We start from the raw sequence: 14,349 nt of genomic DNA, 5'->3' as shown, positions 1-14,349 counted from the left end.
TTGACATGGTGTCTGTCACATTTGTCATAGTGCCCTCTGTGGTGAGACGTAATGTCCTTTATAAAACTGCATGTTCTCCTATTGTTATGACCCTCAGCCACTAGGTCTCAAATAGTCAGTATTTATCACTAGTATGAAGATGCTTAGTAAGACGGAGCAAAGAACCTCAATAGACTGATACAACATCCATTACTACAGGTCAACACTTAGAAAACAAACTTTAGTGATCTTTTTTTATTGTTTTACAAGATGCCTTGCCTCAAATACAGTAGTGTTGTCAACAAAAACATACCAATGTCACAGCTGTGTTACACTGCACCAGTTTAACACTCTCCCCTCCCTATAAATATAAAGCCAGTAGGATTTATCAGAGAAGCCAGGATTCTTGGTCTGAGGCTGGAGGCCCTAGCCTGGAAGTGGTTTAGCTCTGGCCTCCCAGGGTGTGCTTGTCAAACAGGTACTCTGCATCTTGTTGTTGACAGCATCCATCTTGGTGAGGTTGGTGATGTGGTCTCCCAGCTTCTTAATGGCCTCCACCTGCTCATTCAGGTAATGGGTCTCCAGGAAGTCACACAGCTAAAGAGGGAAAACAGGTCAGAAAAGAGAATGACTACAGACTATTGTAGATACAGTAACACACAAGAGCCTGGTGGTAATGGCATAAGTGCAGATAATGAGGTGTTTGCAGCTGACTAACTCCTGCATGAGCTGCATTGTGTATAGTGGCATTCATGAGACTGTGGACTATAGTGTGTGTTTGTGCGTGAAGAGGCAGGTCACAATCATGCATCATTAGTTAGCAGAGCGACAACAACCTGATCATCTCCTGGGACAGTACCTGTATTCTATGTGATACATACATGCGATGTGCGGTTCCACCATAACTTACATGGGGGTCAACCTTGTCAGAGGCAATCTTGTGCAGGTCCAGCAGGGCCTGGTTCACATTCTTCTCCAGCTGCAGAGCACACTGCATGGCCTCCAGCCCATTGCCCCACTCATCACGATCTGGCTTCTACACAGGACAGAGAGAACACAGGAGGGTTAAGGACTACTAGCAGATGTTTCTATACATAATTAAAAGTCAGTTATATTTATCTGACAAACAGGAAAATGCAGAAAAATAAAATTACAATCTTTAACAGTCACTATGAAAAACCACATGTGCTTCATAAAATCTAGCACATCATGGGTCGGTGTGGCTCAGCCGATAGAGAATGGCGCTTGCAACAAAGGTTTCCAGAACCCCAGCTCAGAACACACAACTGTGCGATCCTACTCACGGATGGGCTATTACAGCAGACGACGTTAATACAGGTAATGGGTGGAGAACAGGAGGGCTTCTTAAAGAAAAACTAACAGATCTGAGAGAGCCGGAATTCTTACTGGTTGGTAGGTGATCAAATACTTATGTCATGAAATAAAATGCTAATTAATTACAAATCATGTGATTTTCTGGATTGATTTACCTATGATACCTATGTGTACCTATGATAAAAATGACAGACCTCTACATGCTTTGTAAGTAGGAAAACCTGCAAAATCAGTGTATGAAACACTTGTTCTCCCCACTGTATATGGAATACAAATGGTAGAGAAATAGTCCTATAATAACTACAACCTAAAAACAACTTACCTGGGAATATTGAAGACTCGTGAAAAGGAACCACCAGCTTCATATGTTCTGAGCAAGGAACTTTAACCCAAATTTTTTTTTACATTGCACTTTAACCTTCAACACTTTTTTTGTTGTATTATTTAAACCATATTGAAAATGTCATTTATTTGAGGCAAAAATTATTGTATTGACGTATTAAATTAAAATAAGTGTTCATTCAGTGTTGTAATTGTCATTACAAATGAATCGTCCTTTTTCTACCGACTTTCTGGTACTCCAATGATCGGTATCAGCGCTGAAAAATTATAATCAAATCGATTTGTCACATACAAATGGTTAGCAGATGCGAGTGTAGCGAAATGCTTGTGCTTCTAGTTCCGACAATGCAGTAATAACCAACAAGTAATCTAACTAACAATTCCAAAACTACTGTCTTATACACACACACGTGTAGGGGGATAAAGAATATGTACATAAATATATATGAATGAGTGATGGTACAGAACGGCATAGGCAAGATGCAGTAGATGGTGTGGAGGAAAGTATATACATATGAGATGAGTAATGTAAACATAATATTAAGTAGCATTGTTTAAAGTGGCTAGTGATATTTTAAATCAATTCCCATTATTAAAGTGGCTGGAGTTGAGTGAGTGTGTTGGCAGCAGCCACTCAATGTCAGTGGTGGCTGTTTAACAGTCTGATGGCCTTGAGATAGAAGTGGTTTTTCAGTCTCTCGGTCCCTGCTTTGATGCACTTGTACTGACCTCGCCTTCTGGTTGATAGCGGGGTGAACAGGAAGTGGCTCGGGTGGTTGTTGTCCTTGATCTTTATGGCCTTCCTGTGACATCGGGTGGTGTAGGTGTCCTGGAGGGCAGGTAGTTTGCGTTGTGCAGACCTCACCACCCTCTGGAGAGCCTTACGGTTGTGGGCGGAGCAGTTGCCGTACCAAGCGGAGATACAGCCCAACAGGATGCTCTCGATTGTGCATCTGTAAAAGTTTGTGAGTGCTTTTGGTGTCACGCTGAATTTCTTCAGCCTCCTGAGGTTGAAGAGGCGCTGCTGCGCCTTCTTCACAACGCTGTCTGTGTGGGTGGACCAATTCAGTTTGTCCGTGATGTGTACACCGAGGAACTTGATACTACCCTCTCCACTACTGTCCCGTCGATGTGGATAGTGGGGTGCTCCCTCTGCGGTTTCCTGACGTCAACAAGCATCTCCTTTGTTTTGTTGACGTTGAGTGTGAGGTTATTTTCCTGACACCACACTCCGAGGGCCCTCACCTCCTCCCTGTAGGCCGTCTCGTCATTGTTGGTAATCAAGCCTTCCACTGTTGTGTCGTCCGCAAACTCGATGATTGAGTTGGAGGCGTGCATGGCCACGCAGTCTTGGGTGAACAGGGAGTACAGGAGAGGGCTCAGAACGCACCCTTGTGGGGCCCCGGTGTTGAGATGTTGTAACCTACCCTCACCACCTGGGGGGCGGCCCGTCAGGAAGTCCAGTGGGAACTGCAGACTGGGATAAGGATTGATTGAATGTGTCCGTAAACACATCTGCCAGCTGATCTGCGCATGCTCTGAGGACGCGGCTGGGGATGCAGTCTGGGCCTGCAGCCTTGCGAGGGTTAACTAGTTTAAATGTTTCTCACGTCGGCTGCAGTGAAGGAGAGTCGGCAGGTTTTGGTAGCAGGCCGTGTCAGTGGCACTATTGTCCTGAAAGCGGGCAAAAAAAGTTAGTCTGCCTGGGAGCAAGACAACCTGGTCCGTGACGCGGTTGGTTTTATTTTTGTAATCCGTAATTGACTGTAGACTCTGCCACATACCTCGTGTCTGAGCCGTTGAATTGTGACTCTACTTTGTCTCTATACTGACACTTAGCTTGTTTGATTGCCTTGCGGAGGGAGTAGCTACACTGTTTGTATTCGGTCATGTTTCCGGTCACCTTTCCCTGGTTAAAAGCAGTGGTTCGCGCTTTCAGTTTCACACAAATGCTGCCATCAATCCACAGTTTCTGGTTTGGGGATTTTTTTAAATCGTTGCTATGGGAACGACATCAATGCACTTTCTAATGAACTCGCTCACCGAATCAGCGTATTCATCAATGTTGTTGGACGCAATGCGCAACATATCCCAATCCACGTGACCGAAGCAGTCTTGAAGCGTGGAATCAGATTGGTCGGACCAGCGTTTAACAGACCTGAGCGCGGGAGCTTCTTGTTTTAGTTTCTGTCTGTAGGCAGGAAGCAACAAAATGGATTTGTGATCAGCTTTTCCGAAAGGAGGGCGGGGGAGGGCCTTATATGCATCGCGGAAGTTAATCAGTCGACCTCTACACCTATCAGCTAAAAACAAGTGGCTCCAGCGGGCAATTGAGTGGAAAAACATTGCCTGGAACAGCTAGTTAAGTTCACTGCACAGTCCCCAGACCTCAAACCAATAGAGAATCTTTGGGACGAGATGGAACGGGCTGTTGACAGCATGACTACATCACCGTAATATCTGCAGCAACTGCCTGATTTCAGCATGGACCAACATCCCTGTGGAATGTTTGACCCCTTGTAGAAGGTCCCAAAAATAATGCAGGCTGTTCTGGAGGCAAACATGGGTCTGAGTAGATGGGTTTAACCACTTATTTTGCACTCACAAGTCTATACCCCCACACACACTACATAGTGGGGCAAAAAAGTATTTAGTCAGCCACCAATTGTGCAAGTTCTCCCACTAAAAGATGAGGCCTGTAATTTTCACCACAGGTACACTTCAACTATGACAGACAAAATGAGAAGAAAAAAAAATCCTGAAATATCACATTGTAGGATTTAATGAATTTGCAAATTATGGTGGAAAATAAGTATTTGGTCACCTACAGATTTTTGGCTCTCACAGACCTGTAACTTCTTTAAGAGGCTCCTCTGTCCTCCACTCGTTGCCTGTATTAATGGCACCGGTTTGAACTTGTTATCAGTATAAAAGACCTGTCCACAACCTCAAACAGTCACACTCCAAACTCTACTATAGCCAAGACCAAAGAGCTGTCAAAGGGCACCAGAAACAAAATTGTAGACATGCACCAGGCTGGGAAGACTGAATCTGCAATAGGTAAGCAGCTTGGTTTGAAGAAAGCAACTATGGGAGCAATTATTAGGAAATGGAAGACATATTAGACCACTGATAATCTCCCTCGATCTGGGGCTCCACTCCCCGTGGGGTTAAAATGATAACAAGAACGGTGAGCAAAAATCCCAGAACCACATGGGGGGGGGGGGGGGACTTAGTGAATGACCTGCAGAGAGCTGGGACCAAAGTAACAAAGCCTACCATCAGTAACACTACGCCGCCAGGGACTCAAATCCTGCAGTGCCAGACGTGTCTCCCTGCTTAAGCCAGTACATGTCCAGGCCCGTCTGAAGTTTGCTAGAGAGCATTTGGATGATCCAGAAGAAGATTGTGAGAATGTCATATGGTCAGATGAAACCAAAATAGAACTTCTTGGTAAAAACTCAACTAGTCGTGTTTGGAGGACAAAGAATGCTGAGTTACATCCAAAGATCATACCTACTGTGAAGCATGGGGGTGGAAAAATCATGCTTTGGGGCTGTTTTTCTGCAAAGAGACCAGGACGACTGATCCATGTAAAGGAAAGAATGGGGCCATGTGTCGTGAGATTGAGTGAAAAACTCCTTCCATCAGCAAGGGCATTGAAGATGAAACGTGGCTGGGTCTTTCAGCATGACAATGATCCCAAACTCACTGCCCGGGCAACGATGGAGTGGCTTCGTAAGAAGCATTTCAAGGTCCTGGAGTGGCCTAGCCAGTCTCCAGATCTCAACCCCAAAGAAAATCTTTGGAGGGAGTTGAAAGTCCGTGTTGCCCTGCAACAGCCCCAAATCGTCACTGCTCTAGAGGAGATCTGCATGGAGGAAAATACCAGCAACAGTGTGAAAACCTTGTGAATACTTACAGAAAACATTTGACCTCAGTCATAACCAACAAAGGGTATATAAAAGTATTGAGATTAAGTTGTCAATAACAAAAGTTTCTTTCCACCATAATTTGCTAATAATTCATTAACAAACCTACAATGTGATGTTCTGGATTTTTTTTCTTCTCATTTTGTCTGTCATAGTTGAAGTGGACCTATAATGAAAATTACAGGCCTCTCATCTTTTAGTGGGAGAACTTGCACAATTGGTGGCTGACTAAATACTCTTTTGCCCCACTGTAAGCCCACACACGCATATTGACACCAGTGACATCTCCTGATCGCATAGTCACTTTTAACTACTGTATTCTCTCAACTACCTTGTACCCCTGCACATGGTCTCAGTACTTGAATAAAGCTTTGTTATTCTTTACCATTTCCATTTAGCAAATATTTATCTTTAACTCTGCATTGTTGGGAATGAGCTAGTAAGTACACATGTCACCGTAAAGTCTACAGCTGTTGTAGTCAGTGCACGTGACCAATACAATTTGAAATTGGCCAGTGATCATTTATTAACATTGGGAGAGTTTACACCCATGCTCTCAGTTCAGTGGTTATGAAGGGAGGCAGTGTGTTCAGGCCTAAGCAGTCAGGACATTATCTCCTCTGGTCACCTTGCTCTAATACCAGGGCAGCCACACAGGGCCTAACTTAATGAACTCAGTATTAACATGAATGACTACTCATCCAAAACAACCTCACAGTATTAGAAAAAAGGCTCTAGATTGACTATAAAGGGTTCTTTAGACTTCTTGCCATAGATTATAGATCAACCACCTGGTTCCAGGTAAAACCTTTTCAACTGAGACAAGAACCACTTCAACCACAGTACCCTCCTCCACGAAGAAATGTACGTTCTTTTTGCTATCAAAGGTACACTACTGACGATGCGCTCCCCAAATTTCACCAGGCTCACTGTTCATTAACTCTTGGAAGTGCTTGCACAAAGGATAGTAACATCTCATCCTGTGTTCTTGGAATCTGAATATCTGGACTTGTCCAGTGACTGCTGAGAAAGATCAGCTGACAACAGGGGAAAGTCCTTGTGGCGGCACGGAGAGACTGCTGACAGGAGGGAATAGACCCCACTGGGACAGTCATGGGGTAGCTTCCCATTTCTGTAGTTTCCCCATGCGTCGCAGTGTTGGAAACACCTGCTTTAGCTACAGAAAGTCAACATACGAGAATACCCCTAGAGTCTGCGAGAGCGGGGGCGGAAGATGACTCATCGGCTGACAACATGGTAACGACTGGACCGGAAACGACTACGAGTAATGAGAGCACAGCACAAGAGAACACCACAGCAACTGTCACAAGTTCTGCTGCAACAGCGGGCCACAAAACAGATGCAGGTATGTGTCTGTGGTTGGAGGAAAGTTACATCACACCATGGGTTGACGATCCACCAGGGGAAGAAGGGGTGTTTGGGTAAGTCGAATGAAGCACAGCAACTGGACGCAAACCATAGTTTGCAGTGCATCAGTACCACTGATGAAATACCACTGAAATACATGTACAGTTAGTGTTCGCCCTGTTATGATCATTCATAGTAGCGCATGACACCTTATGAAGACTAGGAGCCTGCAAGTAAGCATTTGGATGGAAAGTGTATACCATGTGCAACCTGTAATAACATTATAGATCCATGAGGACGTAAACTCAAGCAGCGAAGTAACAACTGAGGTGGAACCAACAGGAGTGGAACTCACCGAGCCTCCCATACCTGCAGTCGAGAGGAGACTACCAGGGCACAGACCATATGTGAAGTGGCCCGGCGCCAGTGACAAGAAGTTGTGGGAATCAGTGAATACTGACCTTACCTTGACCCTCGAGAAACTTCGAGGCACAGTGGAGAAGAAGTTGGAGAGGATGGGGGACATTATCTATGAGTACGGGACAGAAAGATTTGGAGTGGAAGAGGCAAAAGGCGGGAGAAAGGTTCCAACCCCACCAGTTTCCAGGAGGCAACAAGAAATCAAGCGCCTCGTTCAAGAAAGGCGACAGCTTAAGAAACAGTGGAAGAAGGCCTCGGAAGTGGAGAAGGAGGGCATAGAGGCACTTCAGGCTGATATCAAAACCCGGTTGGCATCCCTCCGTAGAGCAGAGAACCTACGGAAACGCAGAAGGAAGAAAGAACAAACTAGAACTCGATTCTATAAAGATCCCTTCAAGTTCCTTAAAAGTCTCTTCACGAAGGAAAAAAGTGGAGCTCTAAAAACAACAAAGAAAGACCTAGAGGAGCACCTGAGAAACAAACTTTGACTCAAAGCGACATGAACATCTGGCCATCCCATCAGATATCCCATCCATTGAACCCGGAACATCATATTGAGACCAGCCCTCCGACATGGAAAGAGGTGGAAAACACAGTTCGAGGGGCAAGAACAGCATCAGCCCCGGGGCCAAATGGAGTCCCGTACAAAGTGTATAAGAACGCACCAGACGTCCTGAGGTTCCTCTGGAGGCTTATGAGAACAGCTTGGAAAAATAAGATAATACCCAAAGTGTGGCGTAGGGCAGGCGGGGTCCTGATCCCTAAGGAGAAGGATGCAGTGAACATCTGCCAATTCCGCCCAATCTCCTTACTGAATGTCGAGGGTAAAATCTTCTTTAGGGTCATTGCCCAGAGGATGGCCGAGTACCTGCAAAGGAATGCGTACGTCGATACATCTGTACAGAAGGCAGGAATATCAGGGTTCTCTGGCTGCTTGGAACATTCCAGCATGATCTGGCACCAGATCCAAATGGCCAAGGTGAAGAAAAGGGACCTCCATGTAGTCTTTCTCGACCTCGCCAATGCATTTGGCTCTGTGCCCCATGAACTCCTGTGGTCTACCTTCAGATTTTTCCACATACCGGACACCATCACAACCCTGGTGAAGTCGTACTTCCAGGATCTGCAGTTCTGCTTCACCACCTCATGGCAGTGCCTGAATGTAGGTATAATGGCAGGATGTACCATTTCTCCGTTGGCATTCATAATGGCAATGGAGGTTATCATCAGATCCTCAAAATGGGTTGCTGGTGGACAGCGAGTCGACTCTGGTTTCCGCCTCCCTCCACTCAGAGCCTACATGGACGACATTACAACATTGACCACCACTGTCCCATGCACCAGGAGACTGCTCAGAAAACTCGAGGAGAACACCAGCTGGGCCCGTATGAAGATTAAACCATCCAAGTCACGCAGCATCTCGATTGTGAAGGGAGTACTCTCTGACCTGAAATTCTTCATCGGAGATGACCAAATCCCAACAGTGTCTGAGCAGCCGGTAAAAAGCCTTGGAAGGTGGTATGATGCAAGCCTGAAGGACAAAGACCAGGTGCAACAGCTGCGCAAAGACATCAGTAGTAGCCTACAGTCCATCGACAACACCCAGCTACCTGGAAAGTTAAAGGCCTGGTGTCTGCAGTTTGGTCTCCTACCCCGGGTGTTGTGGCCCTTAGCAGTGTATGAGGTTCCAATCTCAACAGTGGAGAAGATGGAAAGAGGAGTCACAGGCTACTTAAAGAAGTGGCTCGGAGTTCCACGATGCCTTACCACCATCGGCCTCTATGGAGATGGTGTCCTCAAGCTGCCCCTCACCAGTCTAACAGAGGAATTCAAGTGTTCAAAAACCAGGCTCCAGATGACACTGAATGAATCTCGAGACCCAGTGGTGAGCAACAACGCGCCGACCTTGGCAACTGGAGGCCAGGAAAAGCAGTCCAGGAGGCAACAGCAGCCCTCAGACATGCTGACATTGTGGGTCATGTTCAGCAAGGGAGAGGAGGCCTTGGGCTAACTAGCCGTGCTGCTTGGAGTAAGGCCACTGCACCAGAGCGGCGGAAGATGGTAGTGCAGGAAGTACGCCATCAGGAGGAGGCTGCAAGGTGGGCCAAGGCAGTCTCTCTTGCCAAACAGGGACAGTGGACTCGATGGGACAGTGTGGAGAAGAGGAAGATCAGCTGGAAGGATCTGTGGGCCATGGAAGCGAGGCGGTTGAGCTTTTCCATCAGAGCAACATATGACGTCCTTCCAACTCCAGTTAATCTTCACCAATGGTATGGTGAAGATCCGGACTGTGCCCTCTGTTCCATGCCAGCCAACCTCAGGCACATTCTCACGGGGTGTAAAACAAGCCTCACCCAAGGACGCTACACTTGGCGTCACAACCAAGTCCTTAAAAACCTTGCGTCCGCCCTGGAGGACAAGCGAGCTGCCACCAACTCCCTACCACCCCCAGCAGCATCACACCCCTTACGGACAAACTTTGTCCGCGAAGGGGCTAAACCACCGAAGCGCGGCTCGACACCATTAGAGCGAGACCAGCTGCGCTTGGCCCACGACTGGAAAATGCTAGCTGACATTGGCCGGCAACTTGTGTTTCCTCCGGAGATCGCAACCACCACCCTAAGACCTGACATGGTGCTCTGGTCCCGTTCGCTCAAGAAGGTCTTCATCATTGAGCTCACAGTACCCTGGGAGGACTCAGTAGATGAGGCTTATGAGCGAAAGCATCTGCGCTATGCCGATCTAGCTGCCGAAGCACGGCATCATGGCTGGAACACAGAAGTCCGACCAGTGGAGGTGGGCTGCAGAGGTTTTGTGGCAACATCTACAACCAGACTGCTTAGAGACCTTGGAATTAAGGGCCAGAGCCAGCGTTCGGCAATCAAAGCTGTATCGGAGGCGGCAGAAGGCAGCAGTCAGTGGCTCTGGATGAAGAGGAAAGACCCCAGCTGGGCCCCGAAGTGAGAGGGCCAGGAGGTATGCGGTCAGCAATGCTTGACTCAGGGAGGAGGACACCCCTGCCATGCATAGTCCCATGGGATGTTGGCTATCATCAACAAGGCAACTCCTATGACTAATTGGGAATGGGACGCAAGCGTAGGATTGATCACCCTGTCGCTGGCCGCCTTTGGGGAGGGTGTATAGTGTGAAAGGCCGAAACACCCTAGGAACCAAAGGTACACTACTGACGATGCGCTCCCCAAATTTCACCAGGCTCACTGTTCATTAACTCTTGGAAGTGCTTGCACAAAGGATAGTAACATCTCATCCTGTGTTCTTGGAATCTATCAGTATACAATGTAAATGTGTTTTTCAACGCTCAGGCGCTCACCTTGATGTCCTGGAGTAAAATGCGTCCACCTCTCTTGTTCTGGAAGGAGAGTAGCTTGTCGGCGTGCTCCCGCTCCTCGTCGCTGTTCTCCTTGAAGAAATGCGCGAAGCCAGGCAGAGCCACATCGTCACGGGAGAAATAGAAAGCCTGGGTGGATAAACAAGTGTGTTTAGAAACACATGTCAAATATAACTCATTCTATTATTGAGGGATCTAAGCATGATTAACACAGCAATATGATATGGAAAATCATTAGCCTACTTGGTAACCTGCCAATTAACCTGTCAAGGAGATACGCTCTGTCCAAGGATATATTTATGAGCTTTATTTGAATGACACGTCTACCTCAAAGCTGTTGCCTAGGCGTACAGAAAAATATTTAGGCTCAGGCATAATAATACTAGGTAAAGCAACAAACTGTTCCTCTTGGTAGCCAATTACAGTCCCCTTACCATTGAAGTGTAAGTATAAGAGGCAAACATCTCCATGTTGATCATCCGGTTGATTGCAACTTCGCAATCGTGGTGATAGTTCTGGCGGACCTGAGACTCCATTTTCATTTATATCAAAATTAACGGTACAAATATAGAGATCCTTAGATTATTTTACTAAAACAGTTCAAGTAAGTGTTACGTTATCAATCCGGAATGTTATATAGCGCGGGCAGAAGTGTTCCGTTCAATCACTGTTGAAGCAAGAAGTTCTTCATGCGTCTTCCCAGAGTTGTGAACTGGAAGGAGCCTTGTTCGCTCTATTTATTGTTCCAAGCGGACCGCGTCAGTGAAATCGACCCTCTTCTTCGATGAGATTTAACTGCAGGTTGGCATCCAATACATGTTGCATTACCACCACCTACTAGACTGGAGTATAACTCCCTTATACTTTGCTTATTTAAAAAAAAATCAACAACCACAACAACACAAATACAACAAATACCCTACCATCTAACACTACACCAACATATAATATATAATAAATACCATACTCCACTATTTACATCTATTTAGTCGTAGCCAACAGCATGAAAGGATGGAACATCACCACTTAAACACACCCTGTAACCCAAAATAAAATAAAATAAAATTTTATTAGTCACCTGGGCCAAATACAACAGCTGTAGACCTTTCAGTGAAATGCTTACTTACGAGCCCCTAACCGACTGTCCAGTTAAAAAAAATACAGATAAGAATAAGAGATAAGAGATAAAACTATTCTGATGTCAAGTCTCGCACACCCAAATACCATTACTATAAATGCCAAACATTTCCAATCTTACTGAAAAATATATCACTTGTTGGTATCCCTCTGTATTGGTACAGATCTACTACTCACACCCCTCCTCTTTGGATCTCTCCCCCTTGACCCATTTTCCTCTACCTCTTAACTGCCTCAGCATATGACAACTTCTGCACTAACGTTACTCTAACCCTGGAAACCTCAACCTGCTTCTCTCGCACGGGACATTTCTGATCCCCAGCTCCATGGGCACCCCTTAATCAAATCAAATCAAATGTATTTATATAGCCCTTCATACATCAGCTGATATATCAATGTGCTGTACAGAAACCCAGCCTAAAACCCCAAACAGCAAGCAATGCAGGTGTAGAAGCACGGTGGCTAGGAAAAACTCCCTAGAAAGGCCAAAACCTAGGAAGAAACGTAGAGAGGAACCAGACTATGAGGGGTGGCCAGTCCTCTTCTGGCTGTGCCAGGTGGAGATTATAACAGGACATGGCCAAGATGTTCAAATGTTCATAAATGACCAGCATGGTCAAATAATAGTAATCACAGTGAACAGGTGAGGGTTCCATATCCGCAGGCAGAACAGTTGAAACTGGAGCAGCAGCACGGCCAGGTGGACTGCGGACAACAAGGAGTCATCATGCCAGGTAGTCCCGAGCCATGGTCCTAGGGGTCAGGTCCTCCGAGAGGGAGAGAAAGAAAGAAAGAAAGAGAGAATTAGAGAGAGCATTAGATTAAATTAGTTGGTTAGGGCATCTCCTTTGTGCCTGACACAAGTCCTTTTTCCAACAATTGTTTACAGACAGATTATTTCACTTATAATTCACTGTATCACAATTCCAGTGTGTCAGAAGTTTACATACACTAAGTTGATTGTGCCTTTAAACAGCTTGGAAAATTCCAGAAAATGATGTCATGGCTTTAGAAGCTTCTGATAGGCCAATTGGCATAATTAGAGTCAATTGAAGGTGTATCTGTGGATGTATTTCAAGGCCTACCTTCAAACTCAGTGTCTCTTTGCTTGACATCATGGGAAAATCCAAATAAATCAGCCAAGACCTCAGAAAAAAACCATTGTAGACCTCCACAAGTCTGGTTCATCCTTGGGAGAAATTTCCAAATGCCTGAAGGTACCACGTTCATCTGTACAAACAATAGTATGCACGTATAAACACCATGGGACCACGCAGCCGTCATATCACTCAGGAAGGAGACACTTTCTGTCTCCTAGAGATTAACGTACTTTGGTGCGAAAAGTGCAAATCAATCCCAGAACAACAGCAAAGGATCTTGTGAAGATGCTGGAGGAAACAGGTACAAAAGTATCTATATTCACAGGAAAACAAGTCCTATATCAACAAAACCTGAAAGGCAGCTCAGCAAGGAAGAACCCACTGCTCCAAAACCGCCATAAAAAAGCCAGACTACAGTTTGCAACTGCACATGGGAACAAATAATGTACTTTTTGGAGAAATGTCCTCTGGTCTGATCAAACAAAAATAGCACTGTTTGTCCATAATGACCATTGCATTGTTTGGAGGAAAAAGGGGGAGGCTTGCAAGCCGAAGAACACCATCCCAACTGTGAAGTACGGGCGTGGCAGCATCATGTTGTGGGGGTGCTTTGGTGCAGGAGGAACTGGTGCGCTTCACAAAATAGATGGCATCATGAGACTGGAAAAGTATCTGGATATATTGAAGCAACATCTCAAGACATCAGTCAGGAAGTTAAAGCTTGGTCGCAAATGGGTCTTCCAAATGGACAATGACCCCAACTATACTTCCAATGTTGTGGCAAAATGGCTTAAGGACAACAAAGTCAAGGTATTGGAGTGGCCATCACAAAGCCCTGACCTCAATCCTATAGAAAATTTGTAAGCAGAACTGAGAAAAGCGTGTGCGAGCAAGGAGGCCAACAAACCTGACTCAGTTACACCAGCTCTGTCAGTAGGAATGGGCCAAAATTCACCCAACTTATTGTGGGAAGCTTGTGGAAGGATACCCAAAACGTTTGACCCAAGTTAAACAATTTAAAAGCAATGCTACCAAATACCAATTGAGTGTATGTAAACTTTTGACCCACTGGGAATGTGATGAAAGAAATAAAAGCTTAAATAAATGATTCTCTCTACTACTATTCTGACATTTCACTTAAAATAAAGTAGTGATCCTAACTGACCTAAAACAGGGAATTTTTACAAGGATTAAATGTCAGGAATTGTGAAAAACTGAGTTTAAATGTATTTGGATAAGCTGTCTGTAAACTTCTGACTTCAACTGTAGGTATTTGTAGAATGACACTTTTTCAATGGATTAGCTTCCAGGTGTGACAATGCTAATGTTCTCTGGCAGAGTTCTAGCTCTGGTAAAGGTCATGAATTAATTTTTTTGTACATTCAAG

General features: G+C 45.4%; 1 pseudogene; it reads right to left on the bottom strand.

Moving 5' to 3' along the window:
- Positions 1-218: 218 nt before the first annotated feature.
- LOC109893144 (ferritin, middle subunit-like) lies at positions 219-11,456 on the bottom strand (annotated as a pseudogene).
- Positions 11,457-14,349: the final 2,893 nt, after the last annotated feature.

The sequence above is a fragment of the Oncorhynchus kisutch genome, linkage group LG6 (genome assembly GCF_002021735.2).
Source record: "Oncorhynchus kisutch isolate 150728-3 linkage group LG6, Okis_V2, whole genome shotgun sequence".
NCBI lineage: Eukaryota > Metazoa > Chordata > Actinopteri > Salmoniformes > Salmonidae > Oncorhynchus > Oncorhynchus kisutch.
This window is presented reverse-complemented; position numbering and strand designations above follow the sequence as displayed.